Source organism: Delphinapterus leucas, chromosome 6 (assembly GCF_059928025.1).
Source record: "Delphinapterus leucas isolate spDelLeu-1000000601 "Yukka" chromosome 6, BTC_Dleu_Yukka2, whole genome shotgun sequence".
NCBI classification, from domain to species: domain Eukaryota; kingdom Metazoa; phylum Chordata; class Mammalia; order Artiodactyla; family Monodontidae; genus Delphinapterus; species Delphinapterus leucas.
In genome coordinates, this window is record NC_143134.1 from 56,677,407 (window position 1) to 56,699,538 (window position 22,132).

Sequence of the window (22,132 nt, forward strand, 5' to 3'; positions counted from 1 at the left end):
TTAGTAGGTGAGGGCTTGTCGTGAAGAGAAAGTTAGTCAAAAAATAAAGAATAAGGAAAAGGAAGAAAGGGGAAATTAACTTACTTTTACTAGGATTCCCAAGAAAGCAAATATCACATTGATATATATCCCTATGTAGTTTTAAATAATTATAAATTTCAGGCTTTTTTACCCAATTACAAAAGCCGATATAGAGTCCCAGATAAAAATATGTTCCCCTCTCAAGAAGACATTGGGAAGAAAGGTAAGGGCCTCCACTCCACTAGCTATTTAAGGTTAGCTCCTTGTGCCTCTCTAGCTTTGTGTTTCGTTTTTTAATCTCACAGCTTCCTATTCATTGAAATATCTAGCAAACAAGAAAAGCAAGAAGGGCACACTCAGAGCCAGCTGAACTCCACTACTCATTGTGAGATTACGCTTTTTTTCACTTTACTGGAAGCTTCGAAAAGGCACAGGCAGGACTTCCCTGGTGGTACAGTGGTTAAGACTCTGTACTCCCAATGCAGGGGGCCTGGGTTCGGATCCCTGGCCAGGGAACTAGATCCCACATGCACGCTGCAACTAAAAGTTCACATGCCACAACTAAGGACCCTGCCTGCCCCAACCGAGACCTGATACAACCAAATAAATATCTTTTTTTAAAAAAGGCATGGGCTGCAGCACAGAAATCACCAGGAGCCTTTAGGTGTCTGTAGAAAACACGGTTGCACTCATGTTTGTTACGGAAGTCACACGTGCTTTCCACCTAGATGCCCCCCAGTGTGCTCACTGCTGCTTTGCCCACCTTCCTCACTGCACAGGGCATCGGCCTTGCCCAGCACCACCTGATTTCCATCATGGTCTTTAGTGGCAGTTTTGTTTAAACAAAGTGAGAGTAAGCTACAAATGGCCCAGGAATCCACAAGTCAGCCAGTTCTTTAGAGAGAAAAAGGAGCCTCTAATTATGACTGGATAGACAACTCTGTTCAAATTAGCAAACAAATAGTGGGGACACTATGGAACACCAAATTATCTAAGCCAAAGCCCTTCCACCAAATGATTGGTTGGCAGACTGGAAAACCATAAAGAATTTTTTTAAAAAACTGATAAAGACCTAAGTGTGAAAGACTGCCATGGAATTGGCACTGAGTTTGCCAAAGGTTTAGTTCTGTTAAGAGCACTTGTGCAACCTATCACCCTGATCCAAAAGACAATCCCTTTGTAGGAAAGAAATCCTAGCATAGATGTTCCTGGTGTAACCCAGGTCTGTCAGCTATTAACATTAACAACCATCCGCGTCAGAAAAGTCTTCCTCCACATTCACCCCAGCCCCTCAAGGTGATGAATTCACCTTTTTTTTCTGTTTGGCAGAAAAGGGTTGTATCTGGGCACTCTTCACTATTTACCCCTGACAGAGCTGAGAGTCACCACTATGTGACCCTTTATCTATTTGCATCAAATGTTATCTCCAGGTTTTTATTTCTGAGTCTTTCTGTCTAACCCTCAATAATTTTTAAGTTTTTCTTTACTAAGCCTTTTTAAATGCTTTATGTTGCTCTGAAATCATGGGACCTTTTGACTACTCATGGCACAAGTATAAGGTCTGATAGGGAGGAATGACAGCCTCAGACCCAGTGTTTACCCCCTGCTTCTGCACTCCTCTGTGCCCCTTACCTTTTAGAAAGTCACACTTCATTGCTAATTCACATTAATCTTGTGTTCCCTGAGACATTCAGGTGAAGCCAGTGCATTTCTCAGCTCGCCCAGTGCATTTGGATGGATGTTCTTACCTACCATGAGCCCCTCTCCCTTGGGCCTTACTGAGTCTCAGTTTCATTCTAACCCCACTTCCAGTTTTCAAGTCTAGGTTGGGCCCAGTGCTTACTCCCCTTCCAGCTTCTCACCACCAGCCTCTCCACTTTACTTGTACTTGGCAAGTCTAATGAGCCTTTTCTCCATCTCCGCATTAAGGTGAAGATAGAAAAATGCTAGCCCCGTGGGCCTAACAACTTACGTTTTGTGTAATTGACTACTTCTTGGGGGGTGGGGGGAGGGACTCCCTCCTAATTGATACTAAAATGGGAACAGAATTCACAACTACAAGAGAGTCACAGAAATGCCTTAAAAAAGCACCAGTAGGCCTCGACTCAACAAGTACTAACAGGCATTTATCCTCTGGTGAAAAGTCTGAACACTGATGCGGCATTGTCTTGAGGCCCTGGTGAGGTGAAGCTCACGGACTTCGTCTTTATGGTCATAATCCTACACTCAACAAGTACTCAGAATGGGAGAGACACCACTGGAGATCATTCAGGAACTCTGGACCTGCACTTACCTGCATTGATTTACCAAAAAGAATCTATATTTTCGCTCTAAATAGGAAATGGGGGAAATGGTTGGACCACCTCTCATCACCCAGTATTGCAGCACATTTACTTCCTTGTGTGGTGGGTTGGCTGGGAATTGTAAGATTGTTGATTGGTGTCGTGGCCCAGGAAAATGGGGTACAGTTCACCAAAAGGCTGCAAATTTGCTCCTACTTTCTCACTTATTGGGTTGCATATTCCTTTACAATGGATCTGGAAGTAACTAAGTCCTTGGGACTGACAGTTCTCGAAAAGCACTCAACTAACCAAAAGAGAATACTAATTTTTTAAATCATGTCATCAAAAAAAGAGAAAAGAAAAAGGAACGAATGAATGAAGTCTGAATCCCCAAATAAAATAATTTTAAGGATGAAATTACATGCAGGAATTAAGGGTAAAAAATTATTTGCCATTTAATTAAACAAATCTCCGATTCTTCTCATCAGGCTAAAAGTGAAGGACAATGGATGCCTTTTAGGTTTTTTAATTTTTTAATATTGCACTTTATAGTATCAATACTTCATAAGAGACAACTGTCTTAATTAAAGCCATAAAATACCAATAATACATATATTCAGGGCTTCTGAATATAGTCAATCGATAAGCAGTCCATGAGTCATTCCTGTTTTGTATTGTTTGTTGTAAATTAGAGTTTATCTGTTCTGTTTTTTAAGGCATACAATTATTGTTCTAGACAATCCTAACCTGATAAATTTTAGATGTGTACTTTAATAAAACTGAAAATCAAAGAAATTGTTCATTTCACAAAAGCATTCTTCACTTTCAAAATAGCTTGTTAAATAGCAAGGTCCTTTAAATAGCAAGTTCTGATACTACAGTGAAAGTATTTCCTTTTTTAAGTTATAGATTTACTGTTTTTCAGGAATCCATTTGTTATGTAAAGCAATATAGAGAGTGAAATGGATAATTAGCATATATGTACCCGGAAAATTTAAGGTTTGAGTTTTTATGTAAATATAGGATGGGTCTAAGAAGTTCCCTTATAAAAGTGGCAAATAGAGATATACAGTTTATCAATAATTTATTATGCCTAAATTATAAATCTTCCTTGGGAAGAAAGCATATAAAACAGGAGACTTCGTAATGCATTGGATTTTTTTTCCTTTTCTGCTAAACTACATAATTTCTGGCCCAGTATCATAGACTGCTTACACGCCATGTACACACAGATGTCCCCACAACTAAAAACTGTTTCACTTCATCACAACTTTTTACATGATTTGAGTAAAAGCTAAAAGAATGACTAAAAGGCACTTAATAGCCTAGAAATACCTACCACCTGGGTACGTAAATTATCTCTATAGAGTAAATATGTGTGTTAAATTGACCAACCCCATCAATTTTATGTTTAATAGGCCATTTGCCCTAAAGAAAGATTGTCTGGATCCAGAGCCAGTGATGTTTCTGTTGGGGGTTGTTTTGTGGTCTGAAGCATCTCTCCAAAGGGCAGAGACTCTCCATCTGGATGAGGGAAACTCTGTTGGGATATAATCCTGTTGAACCCTGCACACGAAGTTTTGTGCCCTGCATCTAGCCTGGATGTTTTTCTTCTGCTCCAGTTTGAAAAAACTCCAGAAGCAACAGCTTCCATCTCCAAGCAATCTGCAGTCTCAAAAGTGCCATCAAAGAGTAGCAAAAACTACCTTCCTGGTTTAATGAAGTGGCTGCTAGCACTAAAGGAAAGATAAATTATACTTTCGTCCTTTGCATAGTGTTAAAACAGAGACCACGTTGTCAACACTGACCCCGACATAGGCATTGCCCTAGAACTCGTAAACTGTCTTTTGGACAGGTTACCTTACAAATATCAGAATGCCATTTTTGTAAAGGATCTTTTTAGGGATAGATGTCATCTCATGCTTCCTCTGTTTGCCTCCATTTTCAAGAAGCATTTTAACCTCTATACCCCTACAAGAATCCAGTTGATGCACTTCCAAGTTACTTTTGTCATTTCCCGTGTGTTTTGTTTATTGTGATCAATTTTCGCTGGAGGAGGAGATGTATGGAGATTTTGCGTCAGTTTATTCTCTGTGAATATGTCTGTACATAGATGGAAAGCTATATTTATTTGTACATAGTTTGTTTGGAGTAATGTGTTTCTGTCACATGGACTTCACTCTGATAAAGGGCGTTTCTTCACTGTGTTCATGTTACACTTTCCACACCTTTGTGCTTCTACTACTGGTAATCAACTCACAGAATATCTCACTTTATGTAACTAAGTCTCCTCGGTGTGAAAAGTAATAGTAATAAAATTATTGACTCAAAAGAAGTGTGGTTTTGCTCTTTCCCTGCCACCTCGGAGTCCCTGCCGCCATGGCCGAGGAAGGCATTGCTGCTGGAGGTGTAATGGACCTTAATTCTGCTCTGCAAGAGGTGCTGAAGACCGCCCTCATCCACGATGGCCTAGCACGTGGAATTCGGGAAGCTGCCAAAGCCCATCTGTGTGCTCGCATCCAACTGTGAGGAGCCTATATATGTCAAGTTGGTGGAAGCCCTTCGTGCTGAGCACCAAATCAACCTGCCTCTGTAAAACTGATGGAGAGGGAAAAACCCCTCAAGTGGTTGCAGTTGCGTGGTGGTTAAGGGCTATGGCAAAGAGTCTCAGGCCAAGGATGTCATGGAGGAGTACTTCAAATGCAAGAAATGATCAAATTAAAAAACTGGGCTCTTGTTCTTTAAAAAAAAAAAGTGTTTTGGTTTTGGAATAATCCTTGCCTTCAGCTAATCGGGACCCTCAGGATCGCAAGAAATTGACACACAGTTGTGGAAGTTTCACTGCAAGGGCTCAAAGGAACAGAGGGCAAGAAGTAGTTACTGTTGATTATAACCATTTACGGGGTGCTTACTAATGTCATTTGAGCTTTCCAATGTCTGAGGGAACCTTGCGCACTGAAAGGACTACTCTAACAATTTGCTTTTAATTAGTTAAATATATTGAAAGTTGTAAATTCAAAAGCCTAGTGTTCTCTAAGCCTTTAAATTCAATTTCGAAGTCTTGTATCAACCTATTACTTTCTGATAAAAATAAGAATTCAGAGTCAGTTTTTTCTTTGATTACACTCAATTAACTGATAACTTTAAAAGATTAAATTCTAACGAACCCAATTTACGAATTTAATTCCCTCAGGAACTTTTAAAATTTTACACATTTAACATACCCGATTCTCTCAAACACTCCAAAACCCTGACAGACTTACAAACCTAAAAAGCAAAATCTTCCTATGCATTTAAGCAATTCCTATTAATCTAATATATCAAACTTAAATAAAATATAATAAACCAGGCTATCCAAAACATTTAAATGCCATTTACAATCTTAATAAAAGTCTACTATACCTTTAAAATCAATACCATGAGTCTAGTATAATTACACATTTCAAATTATAATCAGATTATCTAGTATACCAGATTTATTTCAAACACCTTGAAATACAAATACACACAAAATATCCCAAGGATTATAAAACTTATTCCTAAATCATACCAAAGTATTAATACTAAGAATTTGCTTTACTTTATTATCTGTATTTCTATAACATCTTCCTAGGCTTTGAAAAGTCACCTCACTATGGAGCATCTCTGGTAGGATAAGATGATGCAGGCTGAGTCACAATACCATTATTTATCATTTAGAGAATTAACCCAGAACATGACACATGGTTCCTACATACTACCAAGATGACTCTACTGGAGCCAAAAGGAATCATAACACTCAGGCTTTGAGTCAAATTCTGTCTCCTCTCCCTAACACCATACACAAAAATAAGTTCAAAATGGATTAAAGACCTAAATGTAAGGCCAGAAACTATCAAACTCTTAGAGGAAAACATAGGCAGAACGCTCTGTGACATAAATCACAGCAAGATCCTTTTTGACCCACCTCCTAGAGAAATGGAAATAAAAACAAAAATAAACAAATGGGACCTAATGAAACTTCAAAGCTTTTGCACAGCAAGGAAACCATAAACAAGACCAAAAGACAACCCTCAGAATGGGAGAAAATATTTGCAAATGAAGCAACTGACAAAGGATTAAGCTCCAAAATTTATAAGCAGCTCATGCAGCTCAATAACAAAAAAACAAACAACCCAATCCAAAAATGGGCAGAAGACCTAAACAGACATTTCTCTAAAGAAGATATACAGACTGCCAACAAACACATGAAAGAATGCTCAACATCATTAATCATTAGAGAAATGCAAATCAAAACTACAATGAGATATCACCTCACACCGGTCAGAACGGCCATCATCAAAAAATCTAGAAACAATAAATGCTGGAGAGGGTGTGGAGAAAAGGGAACCCTCTTGCACTGCTGGTGGGAATGTGAATTGGTACAGCCACTATGGAGAACAGTATGGAGGTTCCTTAAAAAACTACAAATAGAACTACCATATGACCCAGCCATCCCACTACTGGGCATATACCCTGAGAAAACCATAATTCAAAAAGAGTCATGTACCAAAATGTTCATTGCAGCTCTATTTACAATAGCCCAGAGATGGAAACAACCTAAGTGTCCATCATCGGATGAATGGATAAAGAAGATGTGGCACATATATACAATGGAATATTACTCAACCGTAAAAAGAAATGAAATTGAGCTACTTGTAATGAGGTAGATAGACCTAGAGTCTGTCATACAGAGTGAAGTAAGTCGGAAAGAGAAAGACAAATACCATATGCTAATACATATATATGGAATTTAAGAAAAAAAAATGTCATGAAGGACCTAGGGGTAAGACAGGAATAAAGACACAGACCTACTAGAGAATGGACTTGAGGATATGGGGAGGGGGAAGGGTGAGCTGTGACAAAGCGAGAGAGGCATGGGCGTATATACACTTTTATTTGGGGGGGGCGGGGTAGGCAGGGTTGTTTTTGGGTTTGGGGGGTTTGGGGGTGTTTTTTGCTGGCCGTGGGGCTTGAAGAATCTTAGTTCCCCAACCAGGGATTGAACCACACACACCCTTGGCAGTGAAAGTGCCGAGTCCTGAGCACTGGACCGCCAGGGAATTCCCCAGAGGACTGGTTTGTAAGTTTGGCCCCAGTGAAGATCTATGGCAGTGAAAACACCCGATTTCCTACAGCACAGCGGCCCTGCTTGGGTTTCGTCTTGGTTTGGGGTTTTTTTTACTACTCACTCCCAATCTTTTGTAATACCATTTTCTAAACTTATTGTTGAGTGTAGCCTCAGCTTAAAGTTTTGTAATACTAAAATCATTTGCGCTCCCTTATTTAAACAACAATCTATTGTAGTATCTGTTTGATTAACTTATAAAATGTTAAAGGAAACTATTTCAAAGAAGCAATTTTTATTGTTTTATCACGGTATAATTTGTAAAAATAAAAAAAAATTACAAAAGAAAAAAAAATTCCCCTCACAACCAGTTATGTTAGCAATTGGCTTACAAACATCTGTATAATTAATGTTTCCAAAAATCAAAATAAAACTACTCCCTAGTTTTCACAGATCCCAAGATACTGGGGTCCAAATGCATTGACAATTACACACAGAAGTCCTGATAGAAAGTGTGCTATGATCAGAATCCAGAACTGTTGGAAAGACTGACCTTGGTCCACCTCTTCCTGTGCAGCTGTGTGCATGTTACTCAATGACTCTGCACACCAGTTCCTTGTCTATGAAATGCTACAACTGCATTACTCCCCAGCATACCCCACTCCCGCCATAAGTTATTGGAAAGAGTGAGTCATTATGCCATAACGTGCCTGGCTTATAGTGGGCTTTTAGTATATGTTAACTCCCTTCTGCCCACCTTCTGTGATCTTGAACAAGTTATATAACCTCCCTAAGATTCAGAAAATATTTTAAGTCGGTCCCTTATTGAAATGTCAGTATATTTTCTAAGCTTAAAGATTATAGGAATCCTAACTGTTTGTCTCAGTACGCTAACACTACACACATCCCACCTCTTCCTGGGATGCCACTGATCCCCGTCCCCCACCTACCCTCATCCAGGAATGCGCCAGGTGACCCTGGTATCTAAAAGCCTAGCCTGGTTAGAAACAGCATACAGGGCTTCCCTGGTGGCACAGTGGTTGAGAGTCCACCTGCCGATACAGGGGACACGGGTTCGTGCCCCGGTCTGGGAAGATCCCACATGCCGCGGAGCGGCTGGGCCTGTGAGCCATGGCCGCTGAACCTGCGCGTCTGGACCCTGTGCTCCGCAACGGGAGAGGCCACAACAGTGAGAGGCCTGCGTACCGCAAGAAAAAAAAAGAAACAGCATACAAAGACAGATTCCATTTCAATCTAGGTGTCAGGCTCATCCAGGACATGAAACCTTTTGAGGTGCACCCAGGATTCCCACAACTTTTGGAGGCTTTGGTGATATACCTACAAATAACACACTGAAATACTAAACTTCTCCTGGTCAATCTTGCCTCTAGGGCCAGCTCATACATTAAATATATTCTGTATATTTCTGCAGGGATAGACCTAAGACATTGCCAAACCAGTACTGGCAACACTTGGTAAATTATACCACTCAGGCTGCCTCACCCACAGCAGATATCAATAATGAGTCACAGAACCATTCCCCACTATACTTTCTCAGCTGAGCATTATTGGCAGCCACTACCAATCGGTCCCAGTGACGTGCAAGAGAAAATCGAATTGCCGTGTTTTAGCCTAATCTATGAATGAGGAAATGAAGACTAAATCAGCAGTGTTACTTTCCTGAGGTCACACTGCTAAGCTGTGGAACTGGATATTAGGGTCTGGTTTTTGTTTTGTGTATAGTCTTTGCTGTAATAGCCAAAAAGCATCTGAGGTGTTTCGCGTGTTGCCATGGGTGTTTTATGTACCCAACCATGACGCACAGCAGTGCAGGGTGGAGGGTTTGCTGTTCACAAGCCAGAGTAGCTAGAGAACTACGATAAGAAGACATCTAGTTTAAAAGGCTTAAGTTAGGTCATTAGTTAGGTTATAGCCAGACAGTGAATAACAGCAACTTCTAACTAATGAGAATTGTGTAGGAAGAAAAGAAAGGCTTTTGCTGCTGGGATTTAAAAATGGAATTTCCAGTAAATAATAACAATCACCTCAGGGACAAAAAGTCAAGTTATGCCCAAATTCGATCACAAAGCGGTTGGAAAGTATGCATACAGCTCTGACTGCTGCCAGCAGCTAACGACCCATGTCCTTGAAATGGAATCAGGTCAGGGAAGGTTGTAAACATTCTAGCTTTCCTGTCTCCTCTCAGGAGCTCACTCAAATGCACAATCCATCCCCATAGCAGTTCCACTAAACTTAAGGGAAAAAGGAAAAGTGTTTTCCACAAGGAGAGTAATGCTATTCATTCCCATTGGCCTGATTCAGGGATGGCCGTTAGGAGAGTCTGGGCAGTAAGGGGAAGACCCTGTCCCCAACATCCTCAAATTCCCCCTCCATCCCTGGACTATTGTCTAGAATTTCATCTTAGTGCCTTGTCTCTCCAGCTCAGGGATTCTCAACAAAGAGGTGGCACCCAAAGGGCATATCAGAAATTCCCGTGGGCTTTTTAAAACCCGGCCGCACCTCCGGCTGCCCTCTCCAACCTGGCCAACGTGTACGCTCCCAGGCAAGAGCCGTAGCGAGATCTACATAAGCTGCAGCAGTGCTGTGTGGAAAAAAGATTGAGAATCCTGCTTCGCCTAAGGCCCTGATCCCCGTAAATTGTAACTGGCTCTAGGAAGAGTCCATGCCTGGAAGTTTCTACAAATGACCTTATATTTATTCATGCGTTCAGTCATGGGTTGTCAGGACCTACAATGTGCCACATACAGGCGTTAGCACTGGGGGCCTGGAGGAGACTAAGTTCCAGCCCCTCTTCTTAAAGACTTTGTAGTCTGCAGAGGAAGAGAAACACGTCACCAATCAGGACTTGTACTAGAATAAGCAGCCTAGAGGGTGGTTAAGAAGCCAGACTGCCTGAGTTTGAATCTCAGCTCTGCCAGCTCAGTGACCTAAACCTCTGTGTGCCTCACTTGTTCCATCTATGACCTCATGAGAATTGTTTTATGTGGGTTAAATCAGCTGATTTTTTTTTTGGAACACCCCTAGAACAGTGCCTATCTTATAGTAAGCAATATGCCCCACTTGATAAATCTGCGCTATAAATAAGTGCCTTGATGTCAGCTGAGCCCACAGGACAGTGTTTTAAGTCCATCTGAGGGTTCAGGGAAATCTTCGGAGGAAACATGACTCCTGACTGCAGGTGGGGGATGAGAAGTCTGATGAGGAAACCCTTATACCAAGTGATAAACGAAAACACGTGGCATTTGGGGGAATAATGTTCAGTATGGCTGGAAGGGTAGGGTCTGCTGGAGAGTGGAGAGACAGAAGCTGAAAACGTGGGCGGTAGCAGACTGCAGGGGAGCCTTGTCCAACCCACAAAGCAACCTGGACCTCATGCCACCAAAGCTTCTTCACCAGCACATGACATGGTTGATCGGGCTTAAGAAAGCCCTCTGCACATACTGAAGAGAAATGGCGCCTTGGCTTTGCTTCGCCCTGAAGCTGGGAGTGAGGAGTTCGGGGCTATAAAAGAACCCAGACTGGCAACGCGTTGATAGTTGTTGAGGCTGGATGATGGCTACATGGGGGTTCACGATACTATTCTGTTTCTATGTCTTTGCAGTCTTCCATTATAAACAATTATCTTGAAAGGGCGGCTGGGAGAAAGCTCTTAGGCACCACCAGTCTCTGCTCTTATCAGTCACTTGCGCCTCAGTGTGAAAGGAGGAAAGTTTTGATGGACGTGAAGTGGAAGCAGGGGGTGCCTGAGGTAGGAAGGGGCAAAAAAGCAAAACTGAGCAGGAAAAGGCTATCGCCAGGGAGGCTGGGCTGCCCGACATCAGTCAGCCTCCTTCCCCTCCTGCATGTTTCCCGTACCCCTACCTGGATATCATGCCTGACACAGATTTTAGCAATCAGCTCTCTGTACTCTCAAGGCCAGGCCACGTCTGCTCTGGCCCCTGGCTTTGACGCTAATATGTTTCGCTGGGGCCACTGCAAACTGACTTACCTCCAACGAAGAGAAGTCCAGGTGCCCCCAGGACCGTCCGGAACCCACTTTAGCATCCTGGATGATGAGTGCTTTCTGAAATGCGCTGTTCTGTCCCAGGTCTTGGATCTAAGATGTATCACACCTTTTGTCCTTTCCTCAAGGACCGAGAGCTCACTGGAGGACTTTTGGTCACCGGCAGGAGTGGGTTACAGCAGGAGAGTCCTTAACTGCATGCGCCCCTGCCACCGACACAGGGTGACCCCCCCCCAGGAGGGTCAGAGAGAAGTTCAGCCTCTGTGAGCCCTAGGAGAGAGCGTTCTCAGGAGCCACTGATGATAGGACAGGTGCTGCTTGTTTCACAGAAAGAAAGTTAATTGAAGCCCGCGCATGCGAGTCACGGCCCAGGAAAGAGCGAGCATGCTTGAGCGCGGGCAAGAAAGAGAGCGTCAGAGAAAACGGGAAAATGGGGACTTCTAGAAAGAGGCAGGCCTAAGCCAAAGGATGTTTCTCGAGAGAAGGGGAAATATTCTTGTTCTAAAGCAATGCAAAATCTAAAGATTCTGACCTATGCTAACGGGTAGTTAAGTGGGACTCTTGCTTGCATCTTCTTCCTATTTCTACCGGAGACCGGGGAAGGGCTCTTGAGTCGCCGAAGGAGACCCTTGTCCATTCCAGTTCCTTCTTCTTTTCTGTTGGAGTGGGAGCAGAGGGGTCACCATCTCCCTGTCAGCTGCTTTGACGTCTGGCAGAAACTAATCTAATGACAAGAGACTGACTCAGATTCTTTCTGGGAATGAAGCATGGTGGGAGCGGGGGCGGGGGCGGGGTGGTGATGGAGGGGAGGCAAGAAAGCAAGAGAGAGAATTTCAGATCAAAGCCGGTGAGGAGGGCAGCGGCCGGCTTCCCAGCCTCCCGCCCTGGCTAAGGACCGCCGGGCGCCGGGCCGTGGGGAGAGGACCGCCGTCTCCAAGCGTCGGAATAGAGCTCGTGGGGTCCAGCGAACACCACTGCTGCTGCCAGGCCTCCTTCCTGGCCACCGGGTGCCAGGGCCATGGGGGGAACATTGAGAAGATCTTTTCTAGATGACACCCCCCCAAAAGAAGGGCAAGGTGGGAAGAGGGACGGAGGCAACAGAGGTGCTCGGCTGACTACCGCCTCCCATGATAGCAGTAAGCAAAGCAAGCGGGAAGTGCTGCTGCCCTCTACCGGCCAAACGGTAGACTGAAGGTGACCCCACCGAAGTGTCCTGAAGATGGGCCGTACACTGTATAGTACACAGTATCTCAGTCCCCAACCAAGAAGCCTGGGAGTGACAAACGAGAGAAGCAGAGGCTGGGGACGCCCCGGGTCCCAGCTGCAGCCACAGTATCGCCAGAAAGAGCAGAGGCCCAGCTCAGGGCAAAGCTGATGGCCTGTGGGTTTGCTCACCCAGAAGCAGGCTGTACTGTTGCCCCACAGAGGGATTTTTAAACGTGTACCAATGGTTTGGGGTTGTCCTGTGACTCTGGAGCACCCCCTGGTATTTAATGGGCAAGGCCCAGCAATGCTAAATGTCCTTCAAGGTGAGGGGAAGTCCTAAACAGAAAATCTTTCCAATCAAAAGGCCACATGCTCTCCCCCTGAAAAAGTGCTGATAAGACCTTGCCCTTGCTGGGTCCACCCCTCCCCTACCCCCATTCCCCAGGTCACTGTTTCTCAAACACAGGGAATCTGGGACTCCTGCGTATATGTTCAGTGACCTCTACAGAACCCAGTTTAAGAAATACTACATCAAAATTCAATGTTATCAGTTCTGGAAATCGTTTGGTGATCATGTGATCGTAAATACAAATGCAAACTCAGGCACTAAAATCGCATGCTGCTGTTGGTTTTCAGATGGTCATCAGTGATCCTGAATAGGTGTTTATTAATCTTTTTATTTTGAGAGTGAAATCACAATTGTTACAAGGTTATAAAGAACGCTCACACCCTCAAGAATGTGCCTGTGGACCTCCTTGGTATAAACCAAGGATACCCATGGTTTAATCTTTGTCGATCAAGGTGTTCTGGCTTCCACAATTCAAGAGAAGCTGCATAAGGCAGCAGGGGCAGCACCTGGAAACTTAAAATCACGTTCTTAGAACTGGTGTTGAGACCCAGCAAGCTGTGTTCTAGCAGCTTCTCCAGGTGGTCCTGATGCTCACTGAAATTTGAGAACCGCCGAGCTATAAAGCATAGTCAATCATTTGAAATGTAGGTGTCTTATTTACCTGTGACTTCTCACAGAGAAGTGAGATATAGTGTGTGTGCAGAAGAAACCAGGCCCATAAGACTCAGAAACCCATGTTCTTCTAAATTCTACTGAGTCACTGTCAGCAGGGTCTAAAACACTTTCTGTGATGATGAAAATGTCCTTTATCAGTAGCCACTAGCCACTGTGGCTAGTGAGCATTTGAAATGTGGATGGTGCAGCTGAGAAGTAAATCTTTTATTTCTTCCGATTAAATGTCAATAGCCACGTGTGGTTAGTGGCTAATCTGTTGCACAGGGGACAGTCGATCATTCAGTTTTCTATAAAAATGCCATAGTGGAAAGCTTCACCCAAAATAATTCTCAAGGGAAAAAAACACAAGAGCGTTGGTACAACTAGCAATTAATCATATTTCTCATTAATCTTTTCTCAGTGGAAATGGTGACAGATTCTTCTTAACAGTGTCTGAGTTAAGGAAATACAATTCATCCACAGACTCAGTTACTCAGATTTAAGGATGCCTGCCTTCCCTAAATGCTGGCAGCCAGCAGGAGCCAGGCATGGCAGCTGTAGGTCTGCCAGCCAATGGACTGAATGGGGACAGTGAAGGCGAATGGGACCATTTCAACAGTTAATCTTTTCTTCTCTTGACAGACTTTAGACTCCCTGTCTTGTTTCTTCTAATCACTGTTCTAAATGTCGAGAGGACATAGTCAAGTTGTTACACCCTAGAGTCTGACCCATAGCAGTGAATTTAGCATGAATAACAGTGATCTAGCCATTATTCAATGCTGGGCAAAGCAGTCCTCCAAGGTGGCAGGCTAGAGTAACAATCCCTATGCAGAGAAAAGATTATAGGGCGTGTCACTTGGTTAGCATATTGGCTTCTGTCACTTGGCCATTCAGTGCCCACTGAGATGGGAATCCCAGCCCATGGGGCTCTTCAATAGATTTCAAAACAGGTGAAAGACCCCCAATTAAGGGGCCAATTGAACAAGACTGTGCCTCTTCTTGCCAGCAAACAGGATCCACTGTGCACTTCTACTCCAAACCTCATTATTTGCCTTTTGAATTGCCTAAGCCTGGGCCCTTTTGAATGCAGAAAACAAATCAACCACAGCTGAAGGCAAGCCCTATCAGTATTTTCTGCAAAACTAGGGCCTCAGTCAAAACCCTGAGCCTGCAGGGAGATGGTGGAGAAGCGGACAATGAGAACGGGGAGTGGAGGGCCTGAGACCAAGAGGACTTCTGATATCCAACAAAAGTTGGATATCAGGGCCTATGCAGGGTGAAGCAGCAGGAAAGGATGAAAGAATGAACAGAAGATGGGGGAAGAAGTAAAAAGGCTGCACAAAACAAGAACAGGGTTTTCTTTCTAGAACAACATGGGTCACAAATCCAGTCCATGTTCTGCCCGATGCCTTTGCACGTGCTGAGCTACCTCTGAAGACAGGGCCTGTCTTGATGACATCCGCCAAGGAGTCCAGCACACTTCAGATACTAATCAGTTTGAAGTCATAGTGACTTTCTGAGCCAATGCCTCTCAAACTCTCAAGCACATACGTCACCTGTATGATTTGTTAAAATATGTTAAGGTTTGAATTGCTATTTCAGTAGGTCTGGGAATGAGGCCTGAGATTCAACTTTTTTTTTTAACATCTTTATTGGAGTATAATTGCTTTACAGTGTTGTGTTAGTTGCTACTGTATAACAAAGTGAATCAGCTATACATATACATATATCCCCATATCCCCTCCCTCTTGCGTCTCCCTCCCACCCTCCCTATCCCACCCCTTTAGGTGGTCACAAAACACCAAGCTGATCTCCCTGTGCTATGCGGCTGCTTCCCACTAGCTAGCTATTTTACATTTGGTAGTATGTATAAGTCCATGCCACTCTCTCACTTTGTCCCAGCTTACCCTTGCCCCTCCCCGTGTCCTCAAGTCCATTCTCTACATCTGAGTCTTTATTCCTGTACTGTCCCTAGGTTCGTCAGAACCTTTTTTTTTTTAGATTCCATATATATGTGTTAGCATATGGCATTTTTCTCTTTCTGACTTACTTCACTGTGTATGACAGACTCTATGTCCATCCACCTCACTACAGATAACTCCATTTCTTTCTATGGCTGAGTAATATTCCATTATATATATGTACCACATCTTCTTTATCCATTCATCTGTCGATGGACATTTAGGTTGCTTCCATGTCCTGGCTATTGTAAATAGGGCTGCAATGAACATTGTGGTACATGACTCTTTTTGAATTATGGTTTGCTCAGGGTATATGCCCAGTAGTGGGATGGCTGGGTCATATGGTAGTTCTATTTGTAGTTTTTTAAGGAACCTCCATACTGTTCTCCATAGTGGCTGTACCAATTCACATTCCCACCAGCAGTGCAGGAGTGTTCCCTTTTCTCCACACCCTCTCCAGCATTTATTGTTTGTAGAATTTTTGATGATGGCCATGGTAACTGGTGTGAGGTGATACCTCATTGTAGTTTTGATTTGCATTTCTCTAATGATTAGTGATGTTGAGCATCCGTTCATGTGTTTCTTGGCAGTCTATATATCTTCTCTGGAGAAAGGTCTGTTTAGGTCTTCTCCCATTTTTGGATTGGGTTGTTTGTTTTTTTGATATCGAGCTGCATGGGCTGCTTGTATATTTTGGAGATTAATCCTTTGTCAGTTGCTTCATTTGCAACTATTTTCTCCCATTCTGAGGGTTGTCTTTTCATCTTGTTTATGGTTTCCTTTGCTGTACAAAAGCTTTTACGTTTCATTAGGTCCCATTTGTTTATTTTTCTATTTCCATTTCTCTAGGAGGTGGGTTTAACAAGTTCCCAGGGAGGCCAACATGTTGGTCCTTGGACTACACTTTGAGTCACAAGACTTTATTCTCTCTGTTGGTCACAAGGTAGCTTGTTTGGTTGAGAATCACACCAGGAAAGTCAAGGACATCAGTTTGATCCCCATCAGTGGGATCACTGTGTTCTATGGCTGCAAACTGAACCCGCAGGTCCAGCTGGTTGTCTTGGGTCTTTGTTACACACACACACTGGACCAGAGGAGATTCAGTGGGAAGGGATGCCCATGTAGAGGTCAGCATGTAACACCTGGGCTGCTAGGGGGGAACCCAGCCCTGAGCCACAGCCGCAGTGTTCCATAGCTCTGACTCTGCCTTCCCTCCCTCCCCAAGTTCTTGTCAGCCCTATTCCCTGGATGTCGATTTTAGAATTACTTCTAGACAAAATCACTGAGAAGCAGGATTGCAGACTAGTCTCCTCTCTCCCGCTGACTGGATGATCTGAAGTGGCTGCCCACAGAGCTAACTGGAGGAAGATGCTGAAACCAGGTTTTGGCTCTGCTGGAAGAACTGTCATACTGGATTAGTGATGTCTGCCGTGGGGGAAAAACGGGGAACGCGGCAGCGTAGTCAGCACGGGGCAGCCTCTAAGCCGGTGTGAAACTCTCGCAGGGAGGCCTGTCTTGTTTCCTCTCAGAACCCAGAACAGAAGGAGGCTAGGGGCCGTGGCAGGCGACACACCACAGCACCTCAGCACACACTCAGCGTGAAGTTCCCACACACACACACTCCACGCTGCTGCATCCCACACGCGGACTGGGGCTGGAGAATCACGAGGCCCCAGGTCACCTGACTCCAGTTCTGTCGGAAAGGGGCACCAAGAACACTCTTGGGGTGTCCTTTCTCCCCCACTCTGCTGGCCGCCTCACAAGAGAACATGCACCCAAAGGACTCTCAGTAGACAGAGCACTGCAGACTCCACATTTTTTAAGAAAACTAACTTTAGAGAATGGGAAGACCTGGGTTTTAGCCCCATCTCTGCGACTTTTAGAGAAGACACTTGACTTCAGTTTCTGTATCCATAAAATGGAGTTTAACTAAGTGGCCCCAGATTCCCTTTGTACTCGTAGACTGTACAGATCTACAGCTTTAGAGGAAATTCAAACAACAGCCCTTGGTGCCCATCCACAAGTCACAGCTGCATTCTCTCCCCTTTGCGGCAAATTGGATTTTTTGAAAGGCATTTTGGTCTCTGGTTAGTGAGTTAGTGCTGTTCATATCTCAAGGTCTCCAGAAAGTTTAGTGAGAAAACTAGATTGGCAGAGACTTGGTACTATCGGCCTGACATAGAGAGACGAAGTATGAGGTCCTAATTCATTTTTTTAAAGTTCCTGGAAGGAAAACTTCTCTAAGATAAAGGCAGTGATCCTGAAAGGGTGATCCTGACCACCTGTGTGCAGATTTCCCGGGAGAATTACCAAGATCGAGGGGAAAGGGTAGAGTAAAAAAAACATCAGTTTTAACAAGAATTATGCCCCACACCACCCCTATCCAGGTGATCCTCATGCACACAAGTTTGAGACCCACTCACCTGGGGCTTTCTCTGCCCCCCCTCAGTGATTTCACAGTGGTGGGAAGGAGCGGAGGAAACGTGCTTTACACACAGCTGTTCTCGGACAGCAAGAGCTGGAAATTGATTTAATTAGATGCATCTGGTGTTGGCGTTGAGCTCGCATATTTTCACAGGTGTTTACTCGCTGATGGAATTTTAAAAAACGGTCCTCGGTGAAAAGATCCTATTTTATGGCTACGGATTTGGCTATGGCTTTATTTTCATTGGTTTCACACCGTGCATTTTAACAAGATGATTTTCTGCGTCTAGTTGAAGAAATATGTGTGTGTGCAGCGATACAATTTGTTTCAACAAAACCCAGGCACAGTTTGTACGTTGATAATATATTTAAAAGGCAGACATGCTATCATAGAATCGAGTGTGTGATATGACCAACAGCTTGGTGGTCATGAGGTTCATGGATCGCTCCAACTGCCTTGTAACATTTCTGCTTTTTAACGTATAATAGCAGCTCTGTGCCAGACCTTTGACTCGTTGAAGTGTTTTAACTGGAGTGACTAGATTTCCCTGATGTAGAATGTAAAAATGTTACTTAGAGATGGAGGGAAAGAGAGGAAGAGAAAGAAACAATTTCTTAGTAGCACGTATCACAATTTCCTGTCCCTCTGACCACAGACTATGAGCTATAAAGGGCAGTGAGATAGACTCTGCAAAAATTAACCATCATTATTCCTCAGTCTGTTGCCAAGTCTCTTGGCCATGACTATCAAGAGGTATTCACCTTTCCCTGGCCTTGTAAGTCGATCTGTTCTGATTTGACCAACAGAATAACTAAAAGGACATTATGTCTGTTCAAAGCTTAATCCTCAAGAGACCCGGCAGGCTTCCCCTCATTCTCTTGTAATCTGCCTAGACCCTACGTGAGTAAGTCCAGGCCAGACGGCGGGAGGATGAGGCATGTGGAGAAGAGACGAGCCATCCTAGCTGAGAACCCCCAGACCAGCCAGCCCTGACTGACCCCGCAGCTGGCCACAGACCCTGAGTAAATTCAGCGAAGACGAGAAGAACTGGCCAGCTGAGCCCGGCCCAAATGGTTGGCCCAGAGCCGTGTAAACTAAATACGTAGTTTTTGTTTTAAGCCACTGTGTTTTGGTGTGTTTGTTACAGTGCCAGAGCTAACTGATACATGGGGAGGTGTATGTGTGTTTTATTTATCTTGATATCTCCACCCAGCATGGTGCTTGGCACAGTGTGGCACTCAATAAATAAATGATGAATAAGTGAATGAAGAAATGCACAGATTATTGTGGCTGGGCAGTGATTAGCCTTTAAATGCTTCACTGTTCCGTGTACCGTGGAATAAAACATCATTCTTCCTTGGGCTATATTAATAGGAACATTTCAGAACGCTGCCTTTTTGACAGCAGCAATGTCTCTGTTATTAAGTAACAGATAGGAAACTGGGTACCTTCTGCTCTGAAGTCTAAGGCACATGCCTATAATTCTCTAAAGAGCTCAAATCATTAAGTAATTACTTTTTGAAACTGCATTCTCTAGAAATCCACTTCTTTAACCTATCTGCAGAGCAGCCCTGAAAGGCAGACTCTCCCCACATCACAGAAATGAGCCCCCTGTGGTTTTTTCCCTTCCACAGAATTACTGCCTACATCTACTCAGGGACATAATCAGAGGCTGTGAGAAATGGAGTGAGGTATCTGAGCGTGCTTGCATGCCACCTCCAGATTCTGACAGTCACCAACCCACTGTTCATAAAAGAGTCACGTCCATACAGACCTGGTAAGAATTCAGGGCTCCAACTAACATCCAGGCAGGTGGCATGTGGGCATCAGGATCCAGGAAGAAACCCAAAAACAATACTAAAGAATGAAAAAATAGGATCTTAAGAAATATCTTCACTGCATATTTGCTACTATACTTAACGTTCATGAACTGTTAAAGTTGCCAAGAACAAAGACAGAATTCATGTAATATAACTGCTCAGTGTGACAACAGGGCTTTGCTATTATTGCTGTGTGATGATTTGATAATTCTTTTACCACCTGTCTGTATTTGTAATATTTGTGAAATCTTCATTTATACCTTAGGTCTTCACTTGGATGGAACCTACCATTTGTATGTTAATATTTGTTACTAGGATTCTTTTATCATTGGCCTGTAACAGAGTAGTACATGTCTCCTGAAAAACATCATGAAGGAAGACACAGAAAACATCTGGATCTTCTTGAAAGAGCTTAATAATGCATAGCTCAGGACCTCTTGAGCCTGCTTAGGAAGGAAGGGTGTGGAGAGGTCATGCCCATCATCCAATATGTGCATATGTACACAGGGGGACATGCTTCCTAAGGTAGCTTCTAGTTACAGAAAAGGTTAGAGGAACAGTGGGTAACTGGAGACGCATCTTGAAAAGGGCACGTGCTTTGGGAACAGATCAAGGCTCAACTCTGCTATTAAACCTAGAAGTTCCTCTTCTAGGAATCTAGTCTACAAGTACACAAAGAAGGATATTCAAGGATAGTCACCACAGCATTATTTTTAACAAAAACTAGAAGAAAACTTAAGTGTCCACTAGTAGGAGATGTGGTTGAATGAACATGGTATGTTTCTTCAGTGGATCACTACGTAGACCTTAAAAGGAACGGAGCATTTCTAGTTGTGCTGCTACGGAAAGAACCTAGTTGCGTTACTATTAAGTGAAAAGAACGAAGTGCAGGAAATTGTACATGTCGGGCTCCCATCTATGTGCATGCAGGAAAAACAAAATCGCATCAAGATACACAAGAAACTGTCAATCATGTTTCTATGTGGAGAGTGGGACTAGATTAGAATGTTTTTTCCTAGTCCAGGACGAAGAATGAGACTTTCTCTTCCTCATTTCCCCTTTTGTTTACTGTTAGAATTCTTCTCGTGTGTGTACACTATTTTTGCAACTGAAAAATAAAATCCTACCTCTGTCACGTAACAACTACAGTAGATTGCAGAAGTGGACATGACCCTCCATCCCACCCCTCCCGGTATTCAGGCCCCTTTGCAATATGACTGTGCAGCTCCTCCCAACAAAGAATAAGTAAGGTTTATTTCACCATCCCTTGAATCCAGGCAGGCCTCATGCCTTGCTTTGGCCAATAGATTATGGCAGAAGTGACAGTAATAGTTCCAAGCCTAAGTATCAAGAGGACTTGCATCCATCCAGTCTTCCAAGCAAAATCCTACCAAGCTGCCATATGAACAAGCCCCAGCTATCCTGCTGGAGTATGAAAGAGATCATGTGATGAGTTGTGCCCTACTCCCAACACCCCAGCTGACAGCCAAATAATCTCTAGAGTTGTGAGCTAAACACATGGTGGTTGATCTAAGCCACTAGTTTTGGGGATGACTTGTAACATAGCAAAAGTTAACCGGTATTCCAACCATGTGACCTTGGGAAGAACGTTTCCTCTTCTGTAAAACGGGAATAACTACACCAACTACATAAGATTTTTGCAAAAGTTTAGGTGAGATTATGTATAGAACACACTCAGATTTCCCCTTCCCCATGCCCAGTAGTAGAATATGAATCTTGAAGGATGGAACAGAAAGGAGGTACCGTGGCACAGGTCTGGAGCTGGAAAAGCCAGAATCAAGGTGTGTGTGTGTGTGTGTGTGTATGGACAAACTTGGAACACTGAGTAAGGTCTTCTTGGTTGGCTCCTATAGAAAGAGCTCTGTCGGCCCAGGGACAGGACAGGCAAGTCTATGCCCTTAGACCGCCTCCTGACAGACTCAGAAATGGAGAGAAGGCACTGGGATGTTTCTAAGCAGGACCACCCTGGAGGTCAGCGTGAGGAAAGGGTTACAAGATTCCTAACAGCAGTCCTTCCTTCAGCAGGATTCACAGCTCGCAGCCCCTCACCCGTTATGTTAGGTGCCTGCAGATACAGATGCACCAGAGGGTCTCTCTCCTTTGGACCATAGTATTCAGGGGTTAACTCTGGTCATAAAGTCATATTACTCGCCAAAGGCTGCCAACGCCGTGGGATTTCATGTAGTGGCCACGGAAGATCCTGCCTCCCTCAGGCCATTCCGAGTATGGAGCTCTGAGCTGCCCTGCTCCCTTGGATGATTCCAGAGGAAAAGTTCTCTCCCT

The 22,132-nt window shown here is 43.7% G+C and overlaps 1 protein-coding gene and 1 pseudogene across 2 annotated transcripts in view; one reads left to right on the forward strand and one right to left on the reverse strand.

Moving 5' to 3' along the window:
- The window catches only part of ACER2 (alkaline ceramidase 2), an 83,792-nt gene that overhangs the window by 17,870 nt on the left and 43,790 nt on the right, over positions 1-22,132 (reverse strand). For both annotated transcript variants that reach the window (XR_016393550.1, XM_022573805.2), the window contains exon 6: positions 1-22,132. This exon is cut by the window's left edge; it is cut by the window's right edge and continues 15,625 nt beyond it. The gene's annotated coding sequence lies outside the window, so the exon portion shown is untranslated.
- Positions 4,348-5,610, forward strand: LOC149748961 (small ribosomal subunit protein eS12 pseudogene; annotated as a pseudogene).